General features: G+C 42.6%; 1 long non-coding RNA gene across 3 annotated transcripts in view; it reads left to right on the top strand.

The window, feature by feature from the left end:
- The window catches only part of LOC134471678 (uncharacterized), a 52,524-nt gene extending 42,907 nt beyond the window's left edge, over positions 1 to 9,617 (top strand). The window contains exons 1-4 of one of the 3 annotated variants that reach the window (XR_010041263.1): positions 1,742 to 3,233; positions 7,329 to 7,428; positions 7,580 to 7,693; positions 9,428 to 9,617. This is a non-coding gene — a long non-coding RNA (uncharacterized LOC134471678). Of the gene's footprint in view, positions 1 to 1,741; positions 3,234 to 4,722; positions 5,957 to 7,328; positions 7,429 to 7,579; positions 7,694 to 9,427 lie in introns of those variants that run through there. The other 2 variants (XR_010041264.1, XR_010041265.1) reach the window with 2 other exon arrangements.
- Positions 9,618 to 15,791: the final 6,174 nt, after the last annotated feature.

The following is a 15,791-nucleotide window of genomic DNA, read 5'->3' as shown; positions in this document are numbered from 1 at the left end:
ACCTAATGATGACATTCATCGAGAGAATTTGCGCCTACAGATGGTATATCTTGTTTCTTCTTTCTTTTCACATTTGCCTCCTCTCCCTTCTTTATTTACACAAGCTGTTTTCATTTTTTCCTATTGCTCTTTTTTCTTGTCCCTTCTTTCCTTACTCCCTCCCCCTCCCTTGTTATCTTTCTCAGTTGAACATTTTCATCCCATTTCTCAATATCTATTATACATTTTGGTCCTTACTTACACTTCCAGGTTCTAACACTGCCATTTCTTTCTATTTGTGTTTTGTAAATTTTTTTTCCTTTTTTTTGGAATCAAAACTCAGGAATCAAACTCATGACCTTGCACTTGCCATGCACGAGTTTATGTCATTGAGCTCTATTTGTGTTTTGGTAGTATGTAACTGATTTTTTTTGAGATAGAGTCTTGCTGTGTAGTGCAGGTTGGCCTTGAATTCACAGTTATTCGCCTGCCTCAGCCTCCCAAGTACTGGGATTACAGGCATGTGCCACCATGCCTGGCTTGTAAATTGATTTTTTTATGTTGCTCTTATATTCAGATATCTTTGTAAATTTATTTAATTTGAACAATGATGCATCTGTAGATTAGTTTGGATTTTCTGCTGCATGATCTTTATATTTGCAAATAATGAGAACTTAACTTCTAATATTTGTATCATCCTCTTTTTCTTTTGTTGCACTGGTTATACAGTGCTGAACAAAAGAGGTGATAGATATATCCTTATTTTGTTTTCAATCTCAGGGAGAAAACTTTCAATAATTTGTCATTAAGTATGGTGTTTGGTGGCCAGGTGTGGTAGTATACACCTGTTATCCCAGCAACCATGAATTTGAGGCAAGAGGATCGAAAGGTTCTTGCCCTAGAATAAATTACTATATGGTTATGGCAGAGGCCTAATGTGGCGGAAGGCCAAAGCAGAACCGCCTACCACTTCCTGCTTCTTCCTCAGCCTTAACTGCAACTCCCCTTACTGTTTCTGTGCAAAGAAAACTCGTCAGCTCCTTGAGCTTCATCAATGTCCGCCCTAAGCACCACCCCTGGTCAGAAGTTCTATATAGATCCCATACCCTACCTTCCTGCTGAGAAAGCCAGGCTACTGGCAGTCATGGCGTTTTCGGCATGTCCTTGGAGTAAAGGCTATTTTTACTTTATATCCTCTTTTTTATCATGCTGAAAACTCTTTCATAATGGTTCCCTGACTCAGATGGCAGAGTGAGTGGCTCCTGGGAATCCTTCTCAATTTGAGTCCCCCTGTCTAAGAACCACCGTTTTCTTCCTCCGGGACTGTTTACTTCCTGCCGATAATCCCCATGCAACAGCGACCTTCCTTGCTCCATGCAGGTGAGCTGTTGTCCGACTGGAGTTTTCTGTTTCCATTCCTTAGCAAGCGTGGGACAGAAAACCCATCCTACCATCCCAGAACAGGGATACCCATTTTCACACTCCTTAGGCCATATGGCCTGAGGCAAAACTGATATTTTTGTTCCCCGGGACCCTGCCCTGCACTCTGACTCTGTGGAAGAGATTGGGTGTTGGGACTTTCCATGTCACACTTTCAAAATAGGTGATGACCTCTTTTATAAGTGTGACCCAGGACAGCTTCCATGTTCCTTGGGAGAGAGCTAAAGCTCTTATGTCCTGAGGCGAAGTTGTTCTCTCGGCTCACTTATAATTCAGTCATGGGGACCACTTCCTGTCCCCTGAAAAACACACCTCTTGGGTGCCTGGTTCATAATCTTGGTGCTCTTGGCCTCTTCTAGAAGGCTATAAAACCAAAAGTTGATCTTTTATTTATGCTTTTGTCACAATGGCGGCAAGTTGGCAGAAACCCTTCATCCTTTCACTTTAAGAATGTGTCTCTCTCACTGTCTTCTGTGATGGCCCAAATACTTCTGGCTTGCTCTGCTCCTCCAGGATCTCTCCCTCCCTCCCCACCAGACCCCTTTAGATGATCCATATCCTGTCTTTACGGCTCCTTCCCTGTATCTCTCATACCAAATCCTACAGCTTTCTCAGCCAGAGGTTTCTGTGCCTCCTGCGCCATTCTCTCCCCATTCCTCGCCCACAGCAGTCTCTAATCCTTCCCTTGGCGTCTCTCCCCAATCTCCAACTTCTCAGTCTTCCCCACCCAAGCCCATCTGTTTCATGTGAGGGTTCTTTGTCCCCTTCCCCTGCATCACCATTTTCTCTGCCTGTCTCGTGCATTCCAGCCTTCCGGCAGGCCACATGATTGTCAATAGCCATGTTGCTACACCTCGTGTAGAGGACAGCCGCCATCATGCAATGGGTCTCAGGGTCAATGGCCGTCCCCTTGTGGCTCCTTGGGATCAGCAGCAGCTATCTGACTGTGGGTCGCATGATGACCAGCCGCCATCTTGTGCCTCCTCATTATGGTTTTTAACTTGTTAGACATCACTGAAGAACCACCTCACTATGTTACTGGCTGCAGCTAGACTGCTGTGGGTCACAGGGTGACCCGCCAACAGCCTGCCTTTCCTTGTCGCATGGTGATGAGTGGCTGTTTCACAGCCAGTCATTGGATAATTGCCCACACATGCCTATGGGATGGTTGGCTGCTCAGTGGCTGCAGCCTTCTCAGCCTCAATCTCTGCTCCTGCTTTGGGAACAGGCTGGCCCCATTCCTAAGAGATTAGCTAATATTTACGTTCCTTTTTTTTCCTTTCTGAGCTATCTCAGATATCCATAAATTAGGTTCCTTTTCTGGTATTCTTATTTCAAGAGATTTATTAATTGATCTACAAAAAGGTTCACACTAGTCTATTATAGTTCAAATTGGCCAAATATATTTGAGTGCACTCTGATTTTATAAGATGATTGTCAGCCTATATATCTGTTGTCTGTTTGTCCAGTCTGTTTATACTGTACAGATTGTCCATGTCTGTCCATTTGTCTGCTCTGTAAACAGCTGTTCCTTTTTATTTGAGCTCAATAATCTTGTTTCCTCCTCTTTTACATTTTCAGATATTTTAACCAAGTGATCTGATTTAAAAAGCATGCTTCCATCTAGGTTGCCAGTTGGTCAAAATGATGCTAAAATTGGTTAAACAAAATCTTTTGGGGTGAGGAGACATTGGACAGGACTTCAATTGATGAACAAGAAAGTGGCCACCTGGTAACTTTAACCAGCTCTTATTCATTAATTGGAGGCCCCAATTGACCGGCGCAGCTCCCCAATGAGACAGGAAACGCTTCAGGTGGGTAACAGGAACTGCCAACTTTATTGTTGCGGGTTCTGGTTTATATATCTGACTGTAGCCAATCAGGCTGCCACGAGGGCTGCCACAAGGAGGAAGGGCTGGAATGAGATGCGGGCTCTGGCTAATATACTCAGCTGTGGTGAATACGAAGTGAGTACGGGGTAGCTAATTTGGAGAGGGACGTAGCGCATTGCGGAAGCTGGCGTGGTCCTTAGTCCCGGGTGGGGTATGGTATGTTGAGCACCTGCGCCCAACATCTCCCCCTTTCTTTATAACTGACGCAGGGTCTCCAGAGGTCGGCGCCCCTCGTGAGGCATCATGCTGCGCAGTCATGACGGTACCTCACTACCCATTGGTGCTCTTTTGGAGGGGGCGGGAGTATTATTTTATGAGCCCAACCCGCATGCCCGCCGACATGGGGACCGGGGTGTCTCCTGGCCAAGGACGACACCCCCTGCGATGCTTTGCTCCACACGTGCGTCACAGCATGGCGAGCCATGCTGCCGGGCTTTGACCAGATTCTACGGCCAGCAATGCTTGTTTGATGATTACTTTGTCCCTATTCCTTTGTCTGCGAATCCGACAGAGCAGAAGTAAACTGCCGAATGCAGCAAATGTAATGATGGTAGCCAGAGCCCCTATTCCTGCCCATTCCTTTATGAAAGAGAAAACTTTATGGATCCAATTGGAGAGTTGGCCTGAGCTGGATCACAGGAAACTCGTCTGGGTCCACTATAGCTGGAATCGGTACGAACTGGAGTACCTGCACAACGACAGCTGAAAGTGCACTGTTATCCCAACATTGTAACACAGAACAGGTTGTGGTGGAGCAATTTAGAAAAGTCATTGGCTGCAAGGGCCGTACGAGATACAAGAAGGAGGGGAAAAGGAGGCTACTAACCAGGGGAGTTGGAGTCTGGCCCTAGGTGTCATGCCCTGGGCAATACCCTCCTTTTGTTTATTCAGAATAGACTTGAGGGTTTGATGAGCACGCTCAACTATGCCTTGGCCCTGAGGATTATAGGGAATTCCATGTCTGAGGGTTGGATATGGCCTAACTTTCCTCTGTCTCCTCTAATACCAGACAATGATGGATAGTCCCCATGACGGCTGGGTAAAACTAGCATCTGAGCGATGCGGTCTCCTGCCCCTAAGGCTGCCCCTAAGGGAGATGTTCTCTTCCGGGTCCCCAAAATGGGCAGTCTCTTTTTATATGTCCCTGTCTGCCGCATTTAAAGCAGCCTTCTTTCGGGCGGGCGCCATTCTGTGGCGCCACTCTGCCTTCCTGACCTTCTTTAGTTAGCTTCATTAACATGGCCGCCAAACCTGAGTTGGTTAATGGCCCCCCGATCTCCCGACAGAGTTTTATCCATACCTCAAGGGGCCTATTTTTGTATGGGCTAATGACACAGTGACATTCTTTAGTACATTGCTCAAAAATGAGCTGCTTAATGAGCGGTATGGCTGTTTCAGCGTCCCCAAAAATTCTCCCTGCCGCCTCCATCATGCAGGCCACAAAATCTGAAAAAGGCTCACTCGGGCCCTGCAAAATTTTTGTCAAGTGGCCTGAGACTTCCCCCCTAGCCGAGACCCGCCTCCATGCTTGTATGGCTATTCTATTTATCTGTGCATACACCTCTTGTGGGAATATCAGCTGGTTACTGAGATACTGCCCTTGTCCTAATAACATATCCACGTCCCAGGCGGCCTGATTGTTCCGGGCATTAGCTTGGGTCTGTTCTGTGGCAAGTTATTGGCCTGGGCTGAGCACCGCCTTGCACAAACTGGCCCAATCAGCAGGTGTCATGGCGTTTCCTGCCAGGGCTTCTACTAGGGACAGGGTATATGCCCCGTTAACACCGTACATGGTGCTGGCCTCTCTAAGGTGCCCTATCGCTTTTATATCTACAGGCAGGTGGGCTCTGTTTCCCTGAGCATCTACAGCAACCGGAAAAGCCTGGAGAAAACGGCCCAGGCCTCCTGGGTCCTCTCTTTTGACTTGATGCCATAGGTCTTCCTGGAATGTCCCAGAGGATGCCTGGACCCGTTGCGGGCAGCTACATAGCTGATGGCAGGGTCTCGGGTAAACATGATAATTTGGTGGGTCGGGAGGTAGAGCCGTAGGTCTTATACGGGGCGGCCCTGGGATCTCGTACTTGCTTTCATTGACCCATTTACTCTGAGAAATCATGTGTTGCAGCTCATTTATGGCCTCAGAGTAGGGCCCTCTCGACTGCGTGTGTGTGACTTCCCCTCTTTTGGTGGTGTCTACATCCATTACCCATGTTAATCGGAATTTCAAGAGTTTCTTTTTATTTTTATTTTTGTTTCCTTTTTCCTTTTTTTTTTTTTTTAATAACAGGGACAGCTTAGTCCCCGCGCCCCTTTACGGCGCCCCCAAAACCGGCCTCTTTATGGCCCCCGGAACTCTCTTTACGAATTCCTCAATCCCGCCTCTTTACGGCTCCTGTAACTCTCTTTACGAGCTCCTCGATCCTTGCGCCCAAGGTTGCCCGATAGCCCCCGCCATCCGGCCCAGCAGCACTCGCTGCCTGTTGAACAGTTTAACCTGTCAGCCCCCGCCCGCCGAGTAGCCCCCGCTATCGGCGCTTGGCGGTTTTACCTGTAGACGCTCTGTTCTATTGGAGAGAGAGGTTGGTTCTCCGTACGGGCCACCAGTTGACCGGCTCAGCTCCCCAATGAGACAGGAAACGCTTCAGGTGGGTAACAGGAACTGCCAACTTTATTGTTGCGGGTTCTGGTTTATATATCTGACTGTAGCCAATCAGGCTGCCACGAGGAGGAAGGGCTGGAATGAGATGCGGGCTCTGGCTAATATACTCAGCTGTGGTGAATACGAAGTGAGTACGGGGTAGCTAATTTGGAGAGGGACGTAGCGCATTGCGGAAGCTGGCGTGGTCCTTAGTCCCGGGTGGGGTATGGTATGTTGAGCACCTGCGCCCAACACCAATAATCTCCATAACCTTATGGAAGACATCTCAACTAAAGTTCATATGACTAAGAAATTAATTGTTGCTGATCTGATGATATATTCATGCCTTCAAATGTAAAATTGGGATTAGATGACACGTTTTCTTTCAGGTCCAGACATCTGCCTTTTTCTTGTGCTCCAGCCAGGAGATTCATGTCAGACCAACATAAAGTCACCAGCCAAATGATAAATTTTAAACAAAAATTTGTATAATGTATATGTTATACTTAGAGATGCTTACATAGTGAACAGTCCAAACAATGTCACAAATTTCTTCAGTGCTCAAATGTTAAAACACTCATGGTTAATAGAAAATAATAGTTCCGGGGCTGGGGATTTAGCTCAGTGGCATAAGCACCTGCCTTACAAGCAGGCGGTTGTGAGTTCAATCCCCAGTACCGATTAAAAAAAAAATAGTTCCATTTAATGTTTTATGTTAAGCTTACTATCTCTACTGCACTGTACTGTTATCAGTCTTCTGGATGTTCAACAACTAAAATTATAAATCCTTTTGGATTCCTTTTGCTGGGATCCACCAGATCTTTTGCAAAAAAAGGTTATATGATGCATATTGGGGCCATAATTAACTATACTCAACTGGTGTTAAATGACACCACAGCTGATCTCTCTCCTAAATAAAAAGGTAAAATTAATAAAACAGGCCATCCTCCAAAAATCAGATGGCATTAGACATTCTAACAGCATAAGAGGTAATTATAAAACCTATTTATGTATTGTCATACATACATTTGTATGTATGACAAATGGATGACATGTCAGTTTCTAAAATTCCCTAAACCTTATCCTTATCCTTCTTATGAGAAGCCATTGCTAAAGTTATAAATACCCTGTTGATTCTATTATTCCTGCATACTTAATTCTTTGCCTTTGTCCCCTTTAGACTTAAAGCTGTATACCTACCCAAGATAAAAACCAGATGTCTTGTAACTGTGGAGGAGACAGATACCTTGCACTGTAGGCCAGATCCCAAGACAACAGGCTAAACTTGGCCCTCAAATCCCACAGGGAGACCTTCTTAATATGGTTTTTTGCGTTTCAACAACAGAGATAAAAGGAAAAATAACAATCTGATCTTTTAGCAGTGACACTTGGAGCTCTGAGACAGGTAAACCAAGACAAGATAGAGCTGCCCGAGCCCCTCCTGGACCATGCTTCAAGTGCAACAAAGAAGGACATTGGGTAAGAGAGTGCCCCAACCCTGGTGTTCTTCTGGGGCCTTGCCCCTATTGCAATCTCAAGGGCCATTGGAAGAGTGACTGTCCTAGCTTCCAGGGAGTGAGTAAGCCATCCTCTAACTCCTTGCCCTCAAAAAAGATCTCATCACCACCAGATTCATCGCTGACTGATCTACTTGGACTTGCTGCTGAAGATTGGTGGGGCTTGGGACCCACACCCTCCACTAAGGTATCCTTCTCAGAGCCCCAAGTCCCACTGGAAGTCTCAGGTAAGACATTCTCTGTACTTGTAGACATAGAGGCCATACATAGTGTTCTTCCTGAGTTTTCAGGCTGCTATATTAAGTTCTCAGTCTCTATAGTAGGTATTGATGGCCAACCTATGTAGCCTTTGCAGACAGGGCCTATTCCATGAAGGTTCCAGACTCCCTTCTTCTCTGGTCAATCCCATAGTTTGAGATACCTCCAATCCTACACATGATATCCATGCCATGCCTATTTTAATTCATCTCAGAGATCCTTGCATTCCCCAATATCCCATAGATCCCAAACATTTACAGGGACTTAAACCTATAATTAAGCATCTTTTAGACAATGGTTTTCTTAAACCTACCCATTCACCCTATAATACTCCCATTCTCCCAGTAGTCAAGCCTGATAGGTCTTATTGTCTAGTGCAGGACTTTGGGGTAATCAATAATGCTGTTACCCCAATCTACCCAGCGGTGCTAAGTCCTTATACCATGCTCTCTCATATCTCTCCCTCCACCACTCACTTTACAGTTGTAGATCTTAAAGATGCCTTTTTTTACCACCCCCCTACACTCTGTCAGAATTTCTTTGCATTTACATGGAGTGATCCAGACACTCTCAGGTTTCAACAACTTACTTGGATGGTGCTCCCCCAAGGGTTCAAGGATAATCCCCACTTTAGCCAAGCTCTTGCTGCTGACCTTGCAGAACTTAATCTCAAACCTAGTACTCTCCTTCAATACATAGATGACCTTCTCTAATGTTCTCTGTCCCATACATTAGTCATACAGCATTCAGCTAGTTTCCTTAATTTTCTTGTCAGTCATGGGTATAGGGTCTCTCCTGCTAAAGCCCAAATAGCTTCTCTAAAAGTCAGATAACTAGCTCCACATCATCACTGACTTACATAACTGTTTCCATATAGGATCACAGGCTCTATACAGACTCTTAGCCCCAGTAGTTACACATCCTTCTCTAAAGACTATCATTCTTCATATTACTCACACCTGTCATCTCTGTGCTAGGACCTCTCCTCAGGGACATATGGCACCTCCTTCCAAGCAGTGCCCTCCCAACCCTGAATCTAACCATCCTGAGTGGTCATCGCATCTTCTATCATCTACCTGTCTCCATTTCACCAAGGTCTCACAGCCACAACTCTCAGGCTAAGTTATGTTTTGCTATCCAATTTGGTTCCTAATTCCTTATATTTTATTAATTATCTTTTTTACAACAGGAGTCTTGACAGTCTTTCCTAAAGACTCCCACATCACGCGTAAGATTGTCTTCATGTTGTTCTACGTGACAACTGTCTTAGTTCTCTCTACCCTCAGCTGTTTGGTCAAATGTGAGATCCCTGAAGTCTAGGTTCTTACTCCCTTATAGTGACACAGCCATGACCCTCCCCTCCTCTACTTGTAATTTCCCAAATATGATTCAGTCAGGCCTTATATTTCTTACGCCTCTTATTCTTTCCAGCTCAACTCCTGGACCAGAGACAAGCCCTACCTATCTACATTTTTAACTTTTACCCTTTATGATTGGAGAATAATTATCTCTCATAACTTCACTCCTCATAACCCCACAGTTATTTTTCAGAATTCTACCTCACCATGGTAATGATTCTACCTCACCATGGTCCTGATGAAACGGCATATTTAAATCAAAGGCACCTTTCCTCCTACCTCACCTGAGTCCTTAAATATGATAGTGGCCTTCCTTCTCATAGCACCTTGTCTCTGTTTTTTCAGTCTAAGATATGGGCATTCACCAATGATAAAGTTGTCCTGGCTGAAACACCTGGTACCAGCTTCTACATGGACATCAACCATCATCCTGTCAACCTTCCTGAATTCCACTAGGATGTCCCCTTTAGCATGAAGTAATAAGAAAAGAGACTTCGCCCTTTTCCTAACAATAAAAAGATGGGAATGAAAGATTCTGGCCCTAGAATAAATTACTGTATGGTGGTCTAATGTGGCTGAAGGCCACAGCAGGACCGCCTACCACTTCCTGCTTCTTTCTCAGCCTTAATTGCAACTCCCTTTCCTGTTTGCGTGCAAAGAAAACTCCAATCAGCTCCTCGAGGCTCATCAATGCCCACCCTAAGTGCTACCCCTGGTCAGAGGTTATATTTAGATCCCATACCCCACGTTCCAGCATAGAAAATCAGGCCGCCATTGGTCATGGAGTTCTCTTCACGTCCTTGGTGTAAAGGCTATTTTTACTTTATATTTTCTCTTTTATCATGCCAAAAACTCTCTCAAGGATCACCATGAGTTGAAGGCCAGCCTGAATTACATAGGGAGACCCTGTGTCAAAAAAAAAAGTATGGTATTTGGGTGAGTGTGGTGGCACATGCCTGTAATCCTTCTGAGAGACTGAGGCAGAAAAATCCTAAATTTGAGCCCAGGTCGGGCAGTTTAGCAAAACCCTGTCTCAAAATGAAAAATAAGGCAGGGGACAGTGTTGGAGTTAAACCACATTCTGAAGGTCCTGGGACCAATACTCAGTACTATAATAAAAAGTGTCTATAAAAAGTATAGTCCTGCTGTAGGAGTTTTGTTGGTGTTTCTTGTCAGATGAAGGAAGTGCTCATCTATTGCTAGTTTGAGAAGAGTTTTTACTATGGATTAGTAGTAGATGTCACCAAATGCTTTTCCTGCATATGTTAAAATGGTTATATGATTCTCCTTTTTTCTGTTAATATATTTGTAACATTGATTTTTGTGTGTGTGTGTGTGTGTGTATGAGTGTGTGTGTGTGTGTGTGTGTGTGTGGTACTGGGAATCAAACTCAGGACCTTGTGCTTGCCACGCAGGCACTTATGCCACTGAGCTATATCCCTAGCCTGTAACAATGATTTTTTTTCTCCTGTTCTGGGCTCTAGGATTGAACCAAGAATAGTGTTGTATTGGGTATGTTAGTTTACTATGTCTGCTGTAACAAAGTACCAAAAATGGAATAGATTAAACAATAGAAATTTAGTCTTCATAGTTTTGAAGTTGAAAGTCTAGGGCCAAAGTGTCTTTGGTCATGCTTCCTGAGATGGTGTTGTGGAGGTCTCTTCTAGGTGTTTCCTGCCAGCTCCTGGTAGTTCCTTGGCTTACAGTAGTGCAACTCTGATCTCTGCCTAGCATTCTTCCCATTTTATAATGACATCAGTTTTATTGGATTAGTAGATCATTCTACTTATTTTATGATCTCATCTTAACTAATTATATCCACAAGAAACTTATTTCCAACATAAGGTCACATTCTGAGGAGCAGGGCATCAGGACTTCACATAAATTTAGGAGGAAAACAAAACCATAATGCTGGACTCAAAAAACAAATTATGAAGTTTTATGAGATTAGCAAACCATTTTTGTATGTTTTGATAGATTATGTGTTGTCTTACTGTATGTGAAAAATTCAAGTATTACTGCTTCAGACATTACTTCTGTGTTGTGGACTGCCATATGTTTAGATTGGTGGGGTTCAAACTACAGGCCTTGTAGATGTGAGGCAGATGTTGACTTCCTTCAGGAATAGGAACGTTTTTGTGGAAGATTACAGGTTTCTTGGCTGAAAGATTGCATACTTCTTGGCTGGGTGGGACAAAACTCCATAACCCAGTGCGCCTGAGGCAAGAAAACATCTGCTGAGCACAAAACAAAGTAGCAAATACCCAGGTATGGAGACAGATCTCAATTTGTTTCCTTTGTGATGCCAAACTTGTTCCTCATTTTACTATCGAGCTCTTTCTACAGTTGCTGTTCCAGGAAAAGTACGCTGCCCCTTCCCCTGCACTTCTCGCTGGCTAATCAAAGTGGGCCAGCTGAAGAGGTCTTTAGCCAATCCGAGGCACTGACCTCCTCCTGGTACCACCCCCAACCTGCAAATTTCTCTAAGTTTATTACTCACTGTACCCCCTGAATAGGCAACTGAGTGTCTGACCAGCCCTTGGAACTTCTGCATTCTCTCTTCTCCTTCTGGGACTCAATTTATATATATTTGTGTATTTTTTCTCTATTCTCTTATTTTTTATGAATGTGGATATTTTCTTTAAAATTTTTTAATTTTTAAGAGAATAAAACCAAATAAAATAAAATAGAATAAAACAAAACAGTGAAAGTAATACAGGACTTCAAAACAAGATAATAGCAAATCAACAATGGCTACCATAATGCCTCTGGTTATCTTCAAAATAGCTACCTATACCATCAAACCTAATAAAATCAAATAAAATAGAACATAATTAAACCAATCAAAACAAGACAGTGACAGTAATACAGGACTTCAAAACAAGATAATAAATCAACAACAGTTACCATAATCTATCTTGTTATCTTTGAAATAGCTGCCAATGCCATCAGATATAATAAAATCAAACCAAAAATATAATAAAACCAGTCAAAATAAAACAATGAAAACAATATAGGACTTTAAAACAAAATAATAGAATTAGGGGCCAGAGATTTAGCTCAGCGGCATCGTCTGCCTGGAAAATGCTAGGTCATGAGTTTGATCCCTAGTACCAAAACACAAACAAACAATAAATAATAGGGAATTAAAAATAGCTACCACCTTCACTTTTTAGACATTTCTTTCCCTTTCACTCTTGCAACATCTACTTTACATTTTGGATCCCACTGACTTCTTGAGTTTTTTACACTAGGGAGACAACATGATGTTCACCTATGAGTCTGAACCATTTCACCCAAGATCATGATCACAAGTTGCATCCATTTACCTACAAGATCTTCGTAATTATCCTTAATAGCTGAGTAGCTTCCTATTGTATAAAAATGCCATATCTTATTTATTCTGCAGTTGATGAGCCAGCTACCCCTGCTTTTTTCTAGTTCTCTATTGCATGGAGTATTGTCTTCTCTTCTTTGACTTTTAGTCTATGAATTTCCTTTCAAGTTAATGTGTTTTATGTATACTGTGTATTAATGGATCTTGTTTCTTGATCTTCTCTGCCTATGTTCCTTTTCATTGGTGAATTGAGCCCATCTACATTAATTGTTAGAGCCAACATGTACTGGTTTATCTCTGCCATGCTTTTTTCCTGCTGTTGGCTCCCTAGTTTCCCCCTCCATTCAGTTGTCTGCCCTGCGCGGTGATCCCACTCTGCTGCTATTCCTGAGACAATGGTCATTTTTATCTCTCTCTAGAATATCTCTCAGCACTCTTTGTAGGGTTGGTTTGGAGGTCATGAATTCCTTTTGTAGGGTTGGTTTGGTGGTCATGAATTCCTTTAGTTGTTCTTTGTCATGGAAATAATCTTATTTTTCCATTAATTTTGAAAGATAATTTTTCAGGGTACATCAATCTGGGTTGGAAGTTGTTTTCTTTCAGAACTTGAAATATTTCACTCTAAGCTCTTCTTGATGGTTTGTATTAAAAGACTGTCATGATTTTGATGCATTTGCCTTTATAAGTGATCTGTTTGTTTTGTCTAACAGCCCTTTATAGTCTATTCTTACACTGAATTTCTGGGATCTTGATTATTATATTTAGTTATGGCTAGTTGGAATTCTATATGCTTCACTTACTTAGATGCCAGATCCTTTTCCCACGCTTGGGAAGTTTTCTGCTATTACTTCTGTAAATAGTCTCTTTATGTCATTTGTGTTGATTCCTGCTTTTTTGCTGACACATCTTCTTAAACTATTTTTCTTTGTGTCATCTTGCAACTGTTGAACAGTTATTTCCTGGATCCTCATTCTTTTTAAGAGAGCTTCCCTTTCACAATTGCTAGTTGCTATCCTGTCTTCAAGGTCTGAAAGTCTACCTTCAGTTTCTTTCAACCGGTTTTTTCAGATTTCAACGGAGTTTTTAATTTGCTGGATATCTCTTTTGAGTTTTTTTCATGTATTCCAGTTTTTCTCTATATTGTTTATTTATTTTCCTCATTCTCCTATGCTCTTTTTTTTAAATATATGTCTTCTTTAGATATGCTCAGCAACCTTTTTATTATGTTTTTCATTTCTTTTAACTGAGACATTATTTCTGATCTGATTTCTTTTACAGTCTCGTGAAGTAGTTTCTTTATTTCAGTTGCCATTATTCCAGAAATTTCAGGTGAGTGATGCCTACTTTTTTCCATGTCCATGTCTCCTGGACTTGTTCTGTTTGGGTTGGAGGCCAGAGATTGTCTTTGCTTTTTGTCTTGACATTTTCCTGGGTTTCTCTGGATGAGCAAGTTGTGGGGTGGCACTTCTAACATTGGCTACCCATCCATAGTGTAGGGTGATGGGTCAAGCAACTGGCTTTCTCCTAACCCAGATTCCCCAAGAGGTGGTAGGGTGCATAGTGGGCTTCTCTAGACACTTGTGGTTTCTCTAAGGTGTGGCTGGCTGATTCTCTCAGCTTGTGCTGGCAACCCACAGGAGAGTCCCAGGGGTAGCTGAGTTTGGATATTTCTTATTAACCTGTTTTCTAGTTCACTAACATTCTTTTCTGAGTTGTCTAATATATCTTACACTCATTTATTGAACTTTAAGTTTTGGTTAATTGTATTCTGTCCATTAAACAACTTCAGTTTGGGTGGTACCAGGAATTGAACACATGACCTCATGCTTGCCAGATAAATGTTTTTCGTTGATAGGGTTTCTTTCTTTTTTTTTTTTTTTTTTTTTGTACCAGAGATTGAACTCATGACATTGTGCTTGCCAGGCAGGCGCTTATGCCACTGAGCTATATCCCCAGCCCCAGGATGATGTTTTTTTAATCCAAAAAGAACTGATCTTGGGTGTGTACAATAGCATATGACTATAATTTCAGCTACTCAGGAAGCTGAGGCAGTGGTATTGAAAGTTCAAGGCCACCTAGGAAATTTATCAAAAACCTATCTTAAAGTTTTTTTTTTTTTAAAGGTCTTATAGTTTAGTGGAAGCAGACTTGCCTAGTATGCCCAAGGCCCTGGGTTCAGTCAACATCAAAAACAAACAAACACCTTGTCTTCTGTACCAGACAGCCAGTAATTGGTCAGTGTTTGACATGATTGCAGAAGAGTCTTGTTCAGGCATCAGAGCTGGGAAAGGCCTGGGTTGTGGTTTTGCCAAAGCTCTATCTGGTTCAAGTCTGCCACAGTTGGAGCTCTGCAAGTTTCTAGCCAAAAGGCTGGGGTCTCACTAGGACTCCATCCTCTGTAGGTCCTGAATGTGAATCCTGATTTCAGTGCATCTTCTGTCAAGCACACAGTTGTGCCTCTTCCCACAGCTGGTTGGTCTGTATTTCTTGCATTTCTCTTCACTCAACTATGTACAATTATATGTTTAAAATATTTTTTGAGACAGTATCTCACTACATAACCTAGATTGACCTTGAACTCTTGGTGATTCTCCTGCCTCAAAAGTGTTTTAAACCAGGTATGGTGGTGCATGCCTGTAATCCCAGCACTCAGGAGGCTGAGGAAGGAGGATCACTATGCATTTGAGGCAGCCTGGGCTACATAGGGAGGCCTTATCTCAAAAAAAATTAATTACTTACTATCAAAGCACAAATAGAAACAAATGGCTGTGTGAGAAACCAAAAGTGTAAATAAAGACCAACATGTATAACATATATTGGGAAATAGGAAATGCTCAAAAGAGAAGGGGTACAAGGGAGGGGGAGTGAGAAAGGAAAGAAGGGGCAAGAAAAAAATAGGGGGCAAAAATGGAAACAGCTTTTGTAAATAAAGAAGGGAAGAGGGGTGTAGGGAGAGGAGGAGAATGGGAAAAAATAGAAGCAGCAAGATACACCATGTACAGGTACAAATTCCTTATCAATGTCATCATTATGTATATCTAATCTAAAATATACCAATAAATTTTAAATACACACACACACACACACACACACACACACACACACACACACATGCCAGTCTGGGCTGCATAGTGAGTTTAAGGCTACCCTGAACTACACAGAGAACTTGTCTCAAAAAGAAGTTTTAAAATATTTCATCTAGCACTTTTATGCTAAAATATTTTATCTAGCACTCTGGACTTTTAAGGAGTCCAGATCCCAGGTCAGTTAAGTTCACCGTCTTGTCAGAATCTCTGTAGGTGTTTAAGCAGGGGAGGACTTTATCTGGCTACTCTTCAGAAATATTCCTTTGTTGGCTGCTGTAGAGATGAT

This window comes from Cavia porcellus, unplaced genomic scaffold, assembly GCF_034190915.1.
Source record: "Cavia porcellus strain 051 isolate PalLab524CR breed Dunkin Hartley unplaced genomic scaffold, mCavPor4.1 scaffold_19, whole genome shotgun sequence".
In the NCBI taxonomy this organism is placed as follows: Eukaryota; Metazoa; Chordata; class Mammalia; order Rodentia; family Caviidae; genus Cavia; species Cavia porcellus.
Note: the sequence above shows the minus strand (reverse complement) of the source record. Positions and strands in the feature narration are given on the sequence as shown.